Source organism: Macaca mulatta, chromosome 3 (assembly GCF_049350105.2).
Source record: "Macaca mulatta isolate MMU2019108-1 chromosome 3, T2T-MMU8v2.0, whole genome shotgun sequence".
Classification (NCBI taxonomy): domain Eukaryota; kingdom Metazoa; phylum Chordata; class Mammalia; order Primates; family Cercopithecidae; genus Macaca; species Macaca mulatta.
In genome coordinates, this window is record NC_133408.1 from 170,634,896 (window position 1) to 170,650,392 (window position 15,497).

General features: G+C 43.6%; 1 protein-coding gene and 2 long non-coding RNA genes across 8 annotated transcripts in view; 1 reads left to right on the top strand and 2 right to left on the bottom strand.

Annotated features, from left to right (window-relative positions):
• The window catches only part of LOC708686 (uncharacterized), a 255,606-nt gene that overhangs the window by 71,816 nt on the left and 168,293 nt on the right, over nucleotides 1-15,497 (bottom strand). The gene's annotated exons all lie outside the window — the stretch shown is intronic.
• On the top strand, nucleotides 6,732-9,125 carry LOC144339956 (uncharacterized). The gene is made up of 2 exons (XR_013415584.1): nucleotides 6,732-8,857; nucleotides 8,982-9,125. It is a non-coding gene; the product is annotated as an uncharacterized LOC144339956 (long non-coding RNA).
• On the bottom strand, nucleotides 8,487-15,326 carry LOC144339957 (uncharacterized). The gene is made up of 2 exons (XR_013415585.1): nucleotides 11,419-15,326; nucleotides 8,487-9,005 (listed from the first exon to the last, which is right to left on the bottom strand). It is a non-coding gene; the product is annotated as an uncharacterized LOC144339957 (long non-coding RNA).

The window sequence follows — 15,497 nt, forward strand, 5'->3', positions numbered from 1 at the left end:
TTTTAAATTAAAATGAGGTCTTTATTTTACAATTTTTTAAATATGTGATCAATCACAAACATGAGCAAGCTTTCAATGCTCCAGTGTTCTACTCTGAATGAGAAAAGTTGGAAAGATCATTTTCAGCTTTCATAAAGTTTTGCTTTAATTTTCTCCTCTATTTGGAAATCTTTAAAAATTAGTCAGTTTAAAAGTCCTGGCTGCTTTTAGTCAGAAGGGCCTAAGAAGAGACAAGACTTGTTCCCAGGGTATCCAAAGACAGATCCGGAGAATTTAAAGCCTGGACACATTACCTGGACTGAAGGCATTCGTTGCTTGCTTTACTGGTGAGGACTGGGAAGACCTGACTTCCACAGTCGTCTTTCCAAGTGGCAAGAAACAGGACATGCATTGTGCCAAGCAGCTTCCGGCACCCATGCAGCACCCTTCCAGCACCTACGCAGCAGTATCCATGTTCTGAAGTGAAGCCTGAACTGGCCACCTCGCCACCGAGGGCTCCCCAGCAGGGCAGGGTTGGGACCCTTCCTGGTATCACATGCTCGCTCGCCTCCCGAGTCCTGCATGAACAGCAGACTGGATCCCTGTTTTCAGTCTGAGAACACTCATGAGATTTTTCCAAGAATTGTCTTCAGGAACAGACGCTATTGTGAATACCACATAAACGAGCTCTCCCTTTTCCAATTCCTCTTTTGAAAATGGGAGAGAATCAGCATATCTTGCTCTAACTTAACTTGTAAAAAATAGTAATATATTTTTTTTAAAAAGTTTCAGTTTATCACACTCAACAACAGTTATCTTTCAATCCTACAATGTACACATGAAAAACTAGTTTCTGCCACTTTTGCTTGTTAGGATCTATCCATCCTTTCTATGAAAAAACTCCATAATGCTAACCTCCCAGAGTGCCTCTATACTAGATAGCTTCACAAAACTACAATCTTTATATTTACAAAGCTACTTCTAATAGGTAACAACAGAAGCACTGTCATGAACCCTAGTTTCTGAATAGGTACACAGGATTAACACATGCCAGGCTTTAGCCAGACTCTCATGGTGTTTGTCCCTTTACGTCACGGCACATCGTACCCTGCAGCTGCCTTTGTGTGCTTATTTGCTGCCAGATGCCTCTGCTAGTGTGTAAGTGCCATGAAGGCAGGATTCATGCCTATGCTCTTCTTGTGTAAAAACTGCTAATGCTGGGGCCGGGTGTGGGGGCTCATGACTGTAATCCCAGCACTTTGGGAGGCTGAGGTGGGCGGATCACCTGAGGCCAGGAGTTCGAGACCACCCTGGCCAACATGGCAAAACCTGGTCTCAACTAAAAATACAAAAATTAGTCAGGTGTGGTGGCAGGTGCCTGTAATCCCAGCTACTCGGGAGGCTGAGGCAGGAGAACGGCTTGAACCCCGAGGTGAAGGTTGCAGTGAGCCGAGATTATGCTATTGCACTCCAGCCTGGGTGACAGAGCAAGATTCGGTCTCAAAAAAAAAAAAAAAAAAAAAAAAAGTAATAAAAATTTAAAAATAACTGCTACTGCCAGAAAGAGGGAGAGGAAGGAGAAGGAAAGGAAGAAAAAAATAAGGTAGAAGGGAGAGGAAAGTGAGAGGAAAGTGCCAGAAAAAAACAGAAGAAAAAGGAAGGGAGGAGGGAAAGAAAAGAAAGGCAGAAACAGCCACTGCACTGGTTGTAGTGAATAGGAGTGCCTTTGCAGTTTCATCTTTCATTCATACAGTTAAAGGTTCCTTGTAGCCATGAGTTCATCAAATCTCATAATAACCCTGAGTGACCTTTTACCATTAAACTAAAATGTTTACTTACGGCAGAGATTACGAATGAAATGACTAGTTTCTAGATCTTCCACATTTTTATCTGTACATCACCCATGACAGCAGGTAGTTCTGTGACAGACCTCTCAGGTGATCTCTGTGTTCATACAGGTCTATGTTTCTGTAAGTCAACAGTTTAAGAATTGTGAAAGGCCAGGCGCAGCAGCTCATGCCTGTAAGCACTTTGGGAGGCCAAGGCGGATGGATCGCTTGAGGCCAGGAGTTCGAGACAAGCCTGACCAACATGGCGAAAGCTTGTCTCTACAAAAAATACAAAAATTAGCTGGGTGTGGTGACCCATGCCTGTGATCTCAGCTATTTGGAAGACTGAAGCATGAGAATCACTTGAACCTGGGAGGTGGAGACTGCAGTGAGCCGAGATCGTGCCACTGCACTGCAGCCTGGGTGACAGAGTAAGACCCTGTCTCAAAAAAAATGTGATAAATGCCCAGCATTTCCTTCATTTTTATTCACTCAACATGTCTTATAACCACAAAGCCCAGATTTGAACTTTGGATATAGTCATGGAAAGGAGAACCAGTTCTCAAGCAACTCTTCTCATTTTTACCACCCACATAAACATGTAGCTTCTGGTAAAACAATACTTCTCATTTTACAAGTTCATTAATCAATAATGAGCAGGCTCAGTGGGGGCACAGGACAACCTGAGCCTGACAGTGAGGAAGGCGGATTTTGTCACTGAGGGAGGGTTCTCATGAAACTCTGGATCTCCTAGCTAGTCGGGCGGCACTAACAAGGGCTGCCCAGAGAGCACGCGAGGTCTCTCCAATCATGCCACAAACCCCACAATGTCAGGACAAGGGCACCGGTGTTGACAGGGGCCTTGGAGTTCATCAGAGAGGTGACATCACGTTGCCTAGGTCTCCACTTCCCTGCTCTTTCCCCAGCAAAACCAACCGCACTTTACATTCCCTGTCATTAATTAATCCTCCAAACAAGCAACGTGTCCACATAGGAACAAGGAACCTGAGGTGAAGCGAGCGGAACTGGCTTGCGAAGCTCACACAGCGCAGGGCCGTCGGCATTGGGAGGCAACCCTGGGTCCTAGAGGCCTCATGCACGGCCTGCCTTGCCGTCGAGAAAGTCCCAGCCACCGACACAGGCTGCAGAAAACAGCACCAGAGTTACTGGCAGCAGCGCAGAGAAAGTATGAACAAAGAACCTTCTTTTTTTTTTGGAGATGGAGTCTCACTCTGTTGCCCAGGCTGGAGTACAGTGGCACGATCTCAGCTCACTGCAACCTCCATCTCCCAGATTTAAGTGATTCTCCTGCCTCAGCCTCCCAAGTAGCTGGGATTACAGGCGCCCACCACCACGCCCGGCTTTTTGAGACAGAGTCTCGCTCTGTCGCCCAGGCTGGAGTGCAGTGGCCAGATCTCAGCTCACTGCAAGCTCCACCTCCCGGGTTCACGCCATTCTCCTGCCTCAGCTTCCCGAGTAGCTGGGACTACAGGCGCCCGCCACCTCGCCTGGCTAGTTTTTTGTATTTTTAGTAGAGAAGGGGTTTCACCGTGTTAGCCAGGATGGTCTCAATCTCCTGATCTTGTGATCTGCCAGCCTCAGCCTCCCAAGGTGCTGGGATTACAGGCGTGAGTAATTTTTGTATTTTTAGTAGATGGAGTTTTGCCATGTTGGCCAGGCTGGTCTCAAACTCCTGACCTCAGGTGATCTGCCCGCCTCGGCCTCCCAAAGTGCTGGGATTATAGGCATGAGCCACTGCGCCTGGTCCAAAGAACTTTTCTAAGGGGAAGAAAAGTCCCAGCAGAGCATTCTAGTGTTGAAGCGTCTCACCTAGGAACACTTACTGACAGCAAATTTAACCTGCTGAGTGCAGCCCTCATTTGGTCCATTTTTCTTGCCACAACTGCCTACTGCCCCTTCTGTCCAGACAGACAGACATAAACTACTACCATCTGTGGCTGCCCTGGGAACTGTGAGAACTCACGGAAATAATGCATCCCCTTGTGACTCCATATCGTGCACCTTCTGTGACAACCCTCCCTTCTGATAATTACACTCACACCCAGTTCTCACCTGAACACACAGAGTCCAGCCTTGGAGATGCAGCTTTCGTCTTGCCGAAACCTTCCAGTTACATTTCTCCATCAATTTTTCAAATGGTATTATTAGCTGAGGGACTAAAATCTGCCTGGTGTTCTTCTGATGACAAAAATCCATCCCTCCCTGTGTTCTCCATCCTCAAGTTGTTTCTAATTCAGATTTTCTTCTCCCACCTCCTGAATGCCTACATCTTCTTCCTGACTGACATGGCTTTAGGAAACACAGCACATTCACAAACATCTGAAGCCAACTGCAAAGCACCTGTCACTCAGCGAGAAAAGCAGAGAGGTGCCAATTCAGATGGCTGAGCTAATTCCCCTGGGTCCTGACCTGTATCACCACAGTGTTGCATAAATGGAACCTTCTCCGTCACACCTCCTGATGGCAGTCAGCTGTGACCTGATGAATCCAGGACATCATGCATTCCAGTTTCATTTCTGAGAACATTTCCAGGTCCGGCTGAAGCCTAGTGGCTCCAGCAGAGGTCTCAACCCCTTTGGGATGCTCAGTGGGAGACAGAATCAAGGGCCAATGATCCATGACCTAGTCCTAGTGCCCATGTCAGTTTGTCAAAGGCCCTCAGAGCAGGTCGCGTTTTCCCTGGCCGGGGCTTGACTTCCTTTAAAAAGGATTCTTAAGTATTTACTGCAGTAAAATTAAGCACTTTCAAATTTCTGCCAGATCCCCTGGAGGTATATAGTTTATTAACACAGAACAAACGTGACACTTGAAAGGCAGGAGACTTGGTTTCTATTCTCTGGCCCACTACTGACTTATTGGGTGGCTTCAGGCAAATAACTGAAATCAAGACACCATTTTCAACAAGCACGGAGTGGGCACTTGGCAGGTGAGCAGTGCCCTGTGAGGTCTGGGGCTGGGTTCGGTGGTGAAACTAGGTCAGCACACACAACCCTTTGCTGGGGGCCCATTGCCTGGGGTAGGATTTTTGTAGCTGGGTTCAAGGTGGACATGTTGCAATGTGATCCTAAAATGTTTGTACTCTTGAAGCTGAAGGAGTGGGAAGAAACCTGTCATTTAAAGAAGGACAGTATGGCCAGGTGTGGTGGCTCACACCTGTAATCTCAGCACTTTGGGAGGATCACTTGAGTCCAGGAGTTTGAGACTAGCCTGGGTAACACAGGGAGACCCCATCTCTACAAAACATTTAAAAATTAGCCAGGCATGGTGGAATGTGCCTGTAGTCCCAGTAATTCAGGAAATTGAAGCAGGAGGATCACTTGAGCCCAGGAGGTCAAGGCCACAGTGAGCTATTCTCAGCCACTGCACCCCAGCCTGGGTGACAGAGTGAGACCCTGTCTCAAAAAAAAAAAAAAAGGAAGGAAAGGAAGGAAGCAAGGAAGGAGAGAAGGAAGGAAGGAAGGAAGGAAGGAAGGAAGGAAGGAAGGAAGGAAGGAAGGAGAGAAGGTAGGCAGGAAATCAGTATGACAGTATAGCACTGGAGCTAAGAACACACCTTCTAGAAGCAGACTCTATGAATTCAAATCCTGGGTCTACCATTTATAAGCTGTAGTTTCCTCTGTAAAATATGAATCTACACTACCTGCTTCTCACAGATTGTTATAAAGATGAGATGTGTTAATACAGATGAAGTAAGCACTCAGTGAATATGAGGTATTAAGAACCCAACAAGGTACCATCATCAAATATAATAATTAAGTGCATAACTTTTTTCAGTTTACAAAGCAAATTTGCATCTAGCATTTCATTTGGATCTCACAAAATTCCATGAGGGCTGGCAAAATACTTCCCCCCTTTTTCTCTGAAGCTCATACTCTCCTCGTTTACTCCCTTACGAGTCACACCTCAGCAAAGTGATCAGGCAGATTTGGGAAAAAGCAAACAAACAAAAAACACCAGGTAGACCTTTAAGAAATTTTTTAAAAAAATGTTAACACAAAAATCTCAGCTGATGGGCTAAGTAGCCCATCATTCTAAGAACAGTCAGGAAAACAATGCTTTAGATGCCATCTCCACGCTGTTAGTTCCATCTCAGACCTCTCTCCTGAATTACAGCATCCGCCTGCCTGTCATCACTTCCAATGGATTTCTAATAGAGATCTCAGACTCAACATGTCTGAAAAGAGAGCTCCTTGTTTCCCACCCCCCTTCAATAAACATGATAGTGGATAAATTATGATATATTTACATACTAGAATATTCTGGCAATATGAAGGAACTGTAGCTATACCTGAAAACATGGGTGAATTTTGCAAATATAATATGGAGGAAAAACTCAAGTTCCAAAAAGACCGTGCATAGTCCGATAGTATTTTTATATGTCTCAAAATGCCTTTAGCAACACACATTTACTCATCACACTGTGATAAAAAATATACGTTTGTTTAAAAATTAGGAGAATTATGAATACAAATTTCAGAATAGTGGGAAAGCAGGAAAATGCTAGGAATAAGATGCTTAGAGAGAGCTCATTTGTAATGAGCCAATTCTTAAGTTGGATGGTGGTTCACTGCAGCACCTTTAAAATTGTGCTTTAGAGTTTACTTGTATATTACATGCCATCTTTTGTATATGTCAAATAATTATAAATTAAAAAGACAGAAATGCCATCCACAAAAATGAACTGTGCTGGAAGTAATTCATATTTCAAAACAATAAGCTAAGCAATGAAGGAAAGTAACTCTTGCTAAAAATATGAGGAAGTTAATTTATGCTAATAAAGTTGGTTATGGAATATAATTACTTGAGCAAGGATGACTAAAATATGCCTACACTATGTATATCAAATGCCAAGGGGGAAATGACCAGGGTATTTACAGATCAGAACACATTTATTTATGAAGAATCTTTTTTTTTTTTTTTTTTCTATTTTGCTGACTTTCTTTTTTAAAAGCAAAATAAACTGAGGTGACTTGTTCAGGGTTAACTGTTTGGCAGGTGGATGACCTGTGGCCATCCACGACGAGATCACCTCCCTGCCCTGCTGACCCCCAGCCTCTAGAGGTCAGGGCTTCTGAGGCCCAGAAGCTCAGAGCCACACCTGTTGAAGGCCGGTGATGTCAGAATTACTCTTCCTTCCTCCAGCAGCATTGACAGCAGTTTATTGTACGCAGTTTCTAGAACTCAGATGTTCTAGAAGGAAGCAAACATATTCTGAGACCATAGACAATGACTGTGCTCTCAGAATATGTCTGCTTCCTTCCTGAACACCTAAGTTGCAATTCTTAAAATCAACATAGTATAAGACTGTTTTAGGAGGAAGTGATTGAGCTCAAAGCAACACTAGGCATGATGTGCCTTGTTTATCTGTTTGAACAGGAGTAAAACAAAAAGAGGCCTATGTATTTCTCGTATTTTTATATAAGAGCTGGAGCTATTTGAATGGCTAAGGAGGAGAAGATAGTTTGATTTAGATTTGGCACAGGTTTAGGGGAAGAAACGTCTTTGTAGCTGGTCCTAAATATTATGGTAACTTGGACTGAGTCAGTCTCCAAGGGAGAAGTTGCCACATGTTATAACAGAAGCCACTGGGCTTGGCAAGAAAAGAAATGAAAAAAGTACAACGAAAGCAACCCCACTTCTCCATCGTGGCGGGGATGAGCTAGGCAGGATGACTGCATGTAACCGTCTTCCTTTCCTTTGCCTGACCAAATCCAGCACTGCCCTTTCAAATCAGTCTTCATCACATTCCAAAGAATACAAAATACGCAAGTCAATTTTAATTTCCAATGAATTCTTCAGGAGAAATTTTTCTTCCTCCTTACTAAAAAAAGAATAAAAAATTCAGAATAGATTCAAAATGAGGGGTGGCAGCAAAAATTCTGACTCTCGGAAGGTTGAGAGGGTGCCTTTTTCAAATGTATTTATTTTATAGTTCCAAGAAGGTAAGAGTACCTTCTGTTTTGATTCATGCTCCACCATTCCCCTCTTAAATTTTAAAAAAATTACATCCTTGCCTATGTCTGTCTTGCTATTTTGACTGGCCATTTCCAAACATAAACTGCCCTAGTTTGAAGCTTCTCAAAGCCAAGCAAAGGTGACAGTCTAGTACAAAGAAGGCCGCTAGTGAGTTTTCACTGAGTGAATCTACATTGTTCCGTGGCCTTAGTCTGGATATGGATTCTAAAGCTTCTTACACTGACAAAAACGGAGTTTCTAGCTCTCCGGGTAATTTTCGGTGAAAGAAAATTATAAAAGAAGGCATAAACCTTGGCTCACAAAATGAATATGCACTCAGACCCATGTACTTCATGAAACATACAAGCCCAGAGCTAGACCATGCCATCTGTTTTATGAGGAAAAAAAGTAAATTCACATGATTTACTTGAGCTCTGCCAGAAATCATCAGCATCTACTTGCACAACTAAAGACAAGAAGACAAGGCAGATGGAGGCTAAACACCGAATACTGCCTAATTTTGATGTGTATTTTTTGGTCAAACCTCTTATAATTTACTATTTCCAAGAGGAAAAATAAGCTTATATAATGGCAGTGAATCATTAGTTTCCAGTTATGGGAAGCAAAGGAAATTAACCTCAAGGAGAAAAAAATGCTACAAATATAAATGATCTAGTTTCAGTTTACAAAGCATGTACTGCCTTTTCTTTCTTTTTTTAAAGAAGATATGTTTACGAAATAGGTGACAGACTAAGGTAGGTGTGTGTGAAGAGAGGCAGTGAGAGAGAGGGGAGCCTGAAATTCTTCTCAGTACAGGAAAAAGATAATTTTGGGGATGTTTTAAAAAATATATAACTTGATGAATATTTTATAGCATGAGTATTACTTAGGTGCTGTCCTAGACCAGTGTGGTGTACAGGCTATAAAAGATTGGTCCTGAATCCTAACGGCAGGGATGAGTATAAGATTATCAAGACTTCTTTGCGGGAAGGAGAGCTACTGACAAAGCCGTGTATTACACGACTCCAGTCCGGGCTGAGAGACCTGTCTTAAAGCATAGCTAGAGGGCAGACGTGGTGGCTCATGCCTGTAATCTCAGCACTTTGGCTGAGGCAGGCAGATCACTTGAGGTTAGGAGTTCGAGACCAGCCAACATGGTGAAACCCCATCTCTACTAAAAATACAAAGATTAGCCAGGTGTGGTAGCGTGTGCCTGTAGTCCTAGCTACTCAGGAGGCTGAGGCAGGAGAATGGCTTGAACTGGGGAGGCAGAGGCTGCAGTGAGCCAAGATTGTGCCATTTGCACTCCAGCCTGGGTGACAGAGTGAGACTCCATTTCAACAACAACAACAACAAAAAAGCACAGATAGATACAATGTCCTGGAATCACTAAAATGGATAAACTATGATGTCCATAAAGTGGTTAAGTTATGATATACATTCACACACTAGATACACTCATTATGATATGCTCATATCTATCGTGAGGGCTAAACCCACGTAAGTCCATAACGCACTCACAGGTCTGTGCTCTTTGGCCCTGGTCCTGTAGTCATTCAGAAGCGATCACAGAGAACACAATGGGTCTGTTAGTCGCTCCGTACACAGTCATGTGCAGCATAACATTTCAGTTAATGGTGTACCACATCCATGATGGCGGGCCGGTAAGATTACGTGGAGCTGAAAATTCCTATTGCCTAGTGACACTGTAGCCATTGTAACACACTGCACGGCTTTGCTTTTTCTATGTTTATGTATGCTTAGATATATAAGCACTTACCACTGTGTTACAATGTATTCAGTACAGCTGTAGTGTAGGCTGTACAGGTTTGTGGCCTAGGAGCAGCAGGGCCATATCATATAGCCTAGGGATGTTGTAGGCTATACCGTCTAGGTTTATGGATGTACACTCTATGATGTTCACACAATGACAAAACTGCCTATCCACACTGTTAAGTGACACATGACAGTATATGCATTAAGCACCTACTATGTGTCAGGTAGTGTACTTGGCAGGTGCGAAGTATGGTGGAGAATCAATAAAGGCCCTCACAGAGTTCATAGTCTACGGGGAAGAATGGTGAGCTCCAGTATAGATACCCAGTATAGACACAGCCAAGTGACCAAGAACACTGGCTTGGAGTCATTCAGATGAGGTTTAATCCTTGGTTCTGCTACTTGCTTTGGAAATGTGACTTAACTCCTTAATCACTGCTTACTTTATATGTAAAATGGGATGGTAATGCCAGCCTTCAGGGCTGTTGAGAAGATTCCATGAGACAATGTTTATAAAGCACTTAAAACAGCATCTAGCACACAACAGACCTAATAAATGGGAGTTATGATGACTGTTCTCTCAAAGAACCAAGGGACACACACAAAGAGGTTTGCTATGTTCTCCCCAGAACACACCCCAAAATGCTGAATCAGGAGCCAACTCGTATCACCACTTTATCACACTCCTGTATCACCCTGGGCAAATCAGATGCCCACCAATGTCACTAGGCTAGACAGCAAAGTCTAGTTGCTAAAAATATACTCTAGCAGGAGGTCTACAATGTTGCTGTAATGGGAATGCTTTCTGTTTTTCAAGGCGCTAAGAAGCATTATCGAAGGGCCTCTTGAAAAATAACTTGTAAGCATTTTCTCTTTCAACACAAGCCCTACCAAGAGCGCACTACCATCATAAATATTCTGGACAATGGTTCCAAAGGGAGAGATGAAAAGCTGTGCCCAGGGCATTAAGCTGAGAAGCGGTGGAGTGGTCAACAGCACAACCTCTGCAGACAGGCTGCCTGAGTCTTCAGTCCTGCTCTGTCACTCAGGACTCATTGCTTAAAATTTGTAAAATGGGATACTATTATTCCCTATCTCATTAGGTAGCTGTAAGGATTAAAATCATTAACACCTGTAGGGCAACTAAAACAGTGCCTGACATACAGAGAACATTCCATAAACATTACCAATAATTACGCACGGCAAACTCAGTAACTTCATTACCTTGCTAATAAAAACATGAGGGCCAAATAGCAAGAAAGCACCTGAACTACACCAGAGGTTTGAAACCTGAGTTTTCTCCTTGGCTCTCCCATCAGCCTTCTGCATGACTGTGGGTACATCACATCCCTTCTGTACTTCACTATTCTCATCTATACAAAAAGCAATATACACATACACCAAGAACACCTAGAGAAGCCTGATGCAGCTTTCTGCTAATATCAACGGGAGTCGAACAGTTTAAATTTCTTTATCTTCCTATCTGCATTAGTCAGGGTTCTCCAGAGAAACAGAACCAATAGGGGGAGAGGGAGAGGTAAACGGAGATTGAGAGAGAGGTTGAGATTGAGAGAGTGAGTGGTGGGGGTAGGGGTAGATACTGATATTTACCTTAAGGAACTAGCTCATGCAATTATAGGGACTGACAAATCCACAATCTTCAGGGCATGCCGGTGACCAAGGGAAGAGTTGATGTTGCAGTCTTTTTTTTTGTTTTTTGAGACAGAGTCTCCCTCTGTTGCCCAGGCTAGAGTGCAGTTGCACCATCTCAGCTCACTGCAACCTCTGCCTCCTGGGTTCAAGTGATTCTCATGCCGCAGCCTCCCAAGTAGCTGGGACTACAGGCGCCTGCCACCACGCCCAGCTAATTTTTGTGTTTTTAATAGAAATGGGTTTTTGCCATGTTGGCCAGGCTGGCCTTGAACTCCTGATCTCAAGTGATCCACCCGTCTCAGCCTCCAAAAGTGCTGGGATTATAGGTGTGAGCCACCGCGCCAGGCTGATGTTGCAGTCTTGAGTCTGAAGGGAGTCTGGAGACAGAGTTCCTTCTTTAGGGACTTCAGTCTTTTTCTCTTAAGGCCTTCAACTGATGATATATGAAGCCTACATACATTACAAAGGATAATCTGCTTCACTCAGTCTACTGATATAAATGTTAAACCTCAATCTAAAAAAAATACCTGCACAGCGACATCTAGCCTGGTGCTTGACCAAGTATCTGGGTACTGTGGCCTTGCCAAACTGATACATACAATTAGCCATTACACCATCCTTTCAGAAGAGGTGATGCCCACACCGAAGGAAAAAACCTCTAGACTCCACAGCCATTTAACCTTCTGTTGGAGACCATGATCGAGGCAAGGAATTCAGATGAGGCTACTCTCTTCTTCACAGGTGAATTCCAAGCCTCTCACAGCTTCCAAGGCATTTCTTATTCTGGTTCCTGCTCACCTCTCTAGCCTAATCTCCTCGCTGTTCCCTCCATTCCAGCCACATGTGGTTTTTGATTTAAAGACATTGTGTTCCTCTCTTGCTCTGCCTGAGTACGCGCTACTTCCATGGCCTGGGATGTGCCGTTTTCCCACTTTTTATCTGGGTCCTCATCATTTGAGTATCATGTTGAGAACCACATCTGCCTCTAGAGAGCTTCCCTGACCTGACAAGGTTAGGCCAGTAAGTTCCTATGGCCAATCTGCACACCTCCTGCCTTACACTCAAGCCACGCCATCAGGGCTCCCTCCCAGCCTGGCAGCTCCATGAAGGACGCACCTCTCTTGTTGACCTCAGCATTCGTGCTGCCAAGCTGGTCTATGAAGACACAACAAGTAACTACTAAATAAATAAATGAGGATGCAGACCTTCAATCCTCCCGATGTCCTCGAGATTCGGCTCCATGTCTCCAGCCACTTGATGGACACCTAAAGGTGGGAATCTCACCAGCACCTACGCTGAATATGCCAGAGTGGACAGAGACTGTCTTCACTCTCACGTCCGCTGTCTTCGAGGCCTAGTACAGTAGAAAGAACACAGGCTTGGGGGTCAGGGAGGCCTGTACCGAAGTCCCTGTTCTAGATCGTGTTAACCGTACAATTTTAGAGCAGTTGCTAACTTTCTCTGAGCCTTAGTTTTCTCGTCTCTGATATAAGGATGAAAATATGAACCCACAAGATTAGGAGAAGATTAAATGAGATAATAGCTATGTAATGCCTGGCAGATGGCATAGAAATAATGAATGGCACCTGAGTTCAAAGCTCTGGGGCATTTTGCTTCCCATCAGCCAACCCCTATTATCTAGGCAGTTCCTAAATTCCATCTCATAAATTCATTTTCTCCATCTAGTGGCCTGCCCTCACCCAGACCCTCCCCACCTCCTTCCTGGACCACTACAGCAGCTCTAAAAGGCTTCCCAGCTCTGGCTATTTCACAGTCCAGAGGCACCCACATGCTGATCCCGGACAAGGCCTCTCTTCAGGACGGGGACTCTTGCCACTCAAATTCTTCCATTGCTCCCCAGTAACTTAGGTTTAAATCATTTAGTTACATGCCATTCAAGGCTCTCTGGGTTCTGGCCTCCAAGGACCTTTGCTACCTGATCTTCTCCTTAGTCATTTACACACACCATTGCCCAGCAACTACAAATCGATTCCTGCCCACTCTGTACCTGGCATTGCCCTTCCCTACCTATGCGTTAGCTCATGTTTCCTTCAACGAGGATATTCCAAGTCCTCAAGTTCAACATTACCTTTCTTTCAATGTCTGGCTCAAAGGCTCTTTATCCATGAAGCATTTGTTGAGCATCCCAGCCACAGATAAACACACAACCTTTCTTTTCTATGAACTTGTGGTGTGTTTCTCTCTCTACCTTTTATACATTTCTCTTTCTCTCTGCATTTATTCTTTGTTTTTCTTTTTGCTAAGGCATCTTGTTATGGCATCTCTGTATTTATTCTAATTTTACCTGTGCACAGAACCTTGCGAACCTTAGCTTCAAGCTCTTTGAGGGTAGCATTGTATGCCAGCCTGCACTGTCACACTTAGGAGAAGCACCCAGTAGATGGTGGCTCTGTATCTACCTACAGAGTGCCACTGAGGAGCACAGGGCTTCATGTCTGTAGCCCATCAGCTGAGCCTTGGCATCGGTTCCTAGAACAGTGCCTGGCATAGAGCAACACCCATAAATCATTGTTAAATGAAATTATCCATAAGGGAGTCACCTAGTGTCTACAGGATAGAAATTTTTTCCCTGTAGAATATAACATGAAAGGAGATGTGTAGAAGCCTTCTCTCTCCCCATACTTCCAGATGCAAGAAAGCTCCAAGTTAACTGTCTCCCACAAGCTATACAGCTACTCTCGGCAATAAACATGACATATAATGCTTCGGTGCATTCAGTGTGTCAAAAATATTCAATTTTAAAATGTCAGAAAGAAATCATTTTTCAAAAACAGTCTACTTTGGAGAAGAGAGTTATTCAAACAATACCCAAAACCTTTTTGGACCTCACATTTTGAAGAGGTCCAACTTCCGTTGGTTAAAAAAAAAGTCTATTATATAATGAAAGCCTTACAACTGACTGAGAATTATAGAATTTCAGAAATAAATCCCAGTCTGTTCATCCTTAAAATAGGAAGCTATTTTTCAGGGCTTTCATATCCAAAATTCTATTATGTAAGCCACTTCATAAATCATGTACACAACAATTCTCATTTTCCATTAAGTCTCTATTTTGAAATTTAATTAATTCACTCATCCATTTTTTTCAGAGATGGGATCTTGTTCTGTCACTCAGGCTACAGTGCAGTGGTGTGATCATAGCTCACTGCAGCCTTCAACTCCAGGGCTCAAGTGATCCTCCTGCCTCAGCCTCCCAAGTAGCTAGGACTATAGACGCATGCCACCATGTGTGGCTTATTTTTTTATTTTTATTTTTGTAGAGATGGGGATCTCTCTATGTTGCCCAGGCTGGTCTTGAACTCTTGGCCTCAAGTGACCCTCCCACCTCAGCCTCCTAAAGTGCTGGGATCACAGGTATGAGCCACTGTGCCCTGTGTCTTTTTATTTTGACCCCCTCTGGGCTCTAACAACACATGTGCACCTCTGATGCACATGTAGACATCAGTATGATGTAGACATCAGTCTACAGTGCTGCCTCTTTTTACAGTCGTTTATCTCACTAACCTGTGTCCTTCTGAAATGCCAGACCCACGTTCACTTTTGAATCTACAGTACCTTCTAATGAAATGTAGTAGCTGGCTCCGCACATGTTTATAACATGAAACAATGACTTCAATCAGTGGTTTGATCACCTACCATATTCACGAGACCTAACTACTGGCTTCCTCCTACCCTCAAAGGACAGAGATTTCCCACCGCTGTGGATAGTCAAAATAAGAATGTTCTTAAGTGCTTCATTTAATGTGTTTATTTAGTCCCCTTGAAATAAATACTGATGGGTAAAACCAAATTAATTTAAATCACATGCTAAAAAGGATAGCCAGTCAAGTTCCTAGCTGAGTATCTAAAATTAGTCCACACACACACACCAAAAGCAGAAACATGGAAAAAGCCAAAAAGCCCTGCCTGTTCAGCCCTGTGTACCCTTCGCTGACTAGGAAGTGACCCACTTTTCAGGTATCATCCAGTCATACATTCAGTGTCTTCAGAAGCCCACACATGTTCATCTCAAGGCACAACAACATAAACACGTCTATGTTTCCAAGAAATCTCGTTGCAAGTTGGTGACAAATTTGGGGGAAAAAAAAAAAAAAAGCTCTAAATAAAATTACAGACATGACTTTCACATTTGAGCTCTCCAAATATATTGTTACGAGTTTAAGAAATACCACACTTCTGTGTCACAAAGAGAGTTCTAAAAACCAGTATGTTTTGAGAAGTCCATACCTGCTACTTGGGAACTAAACAAGGTTTGTAACAGCT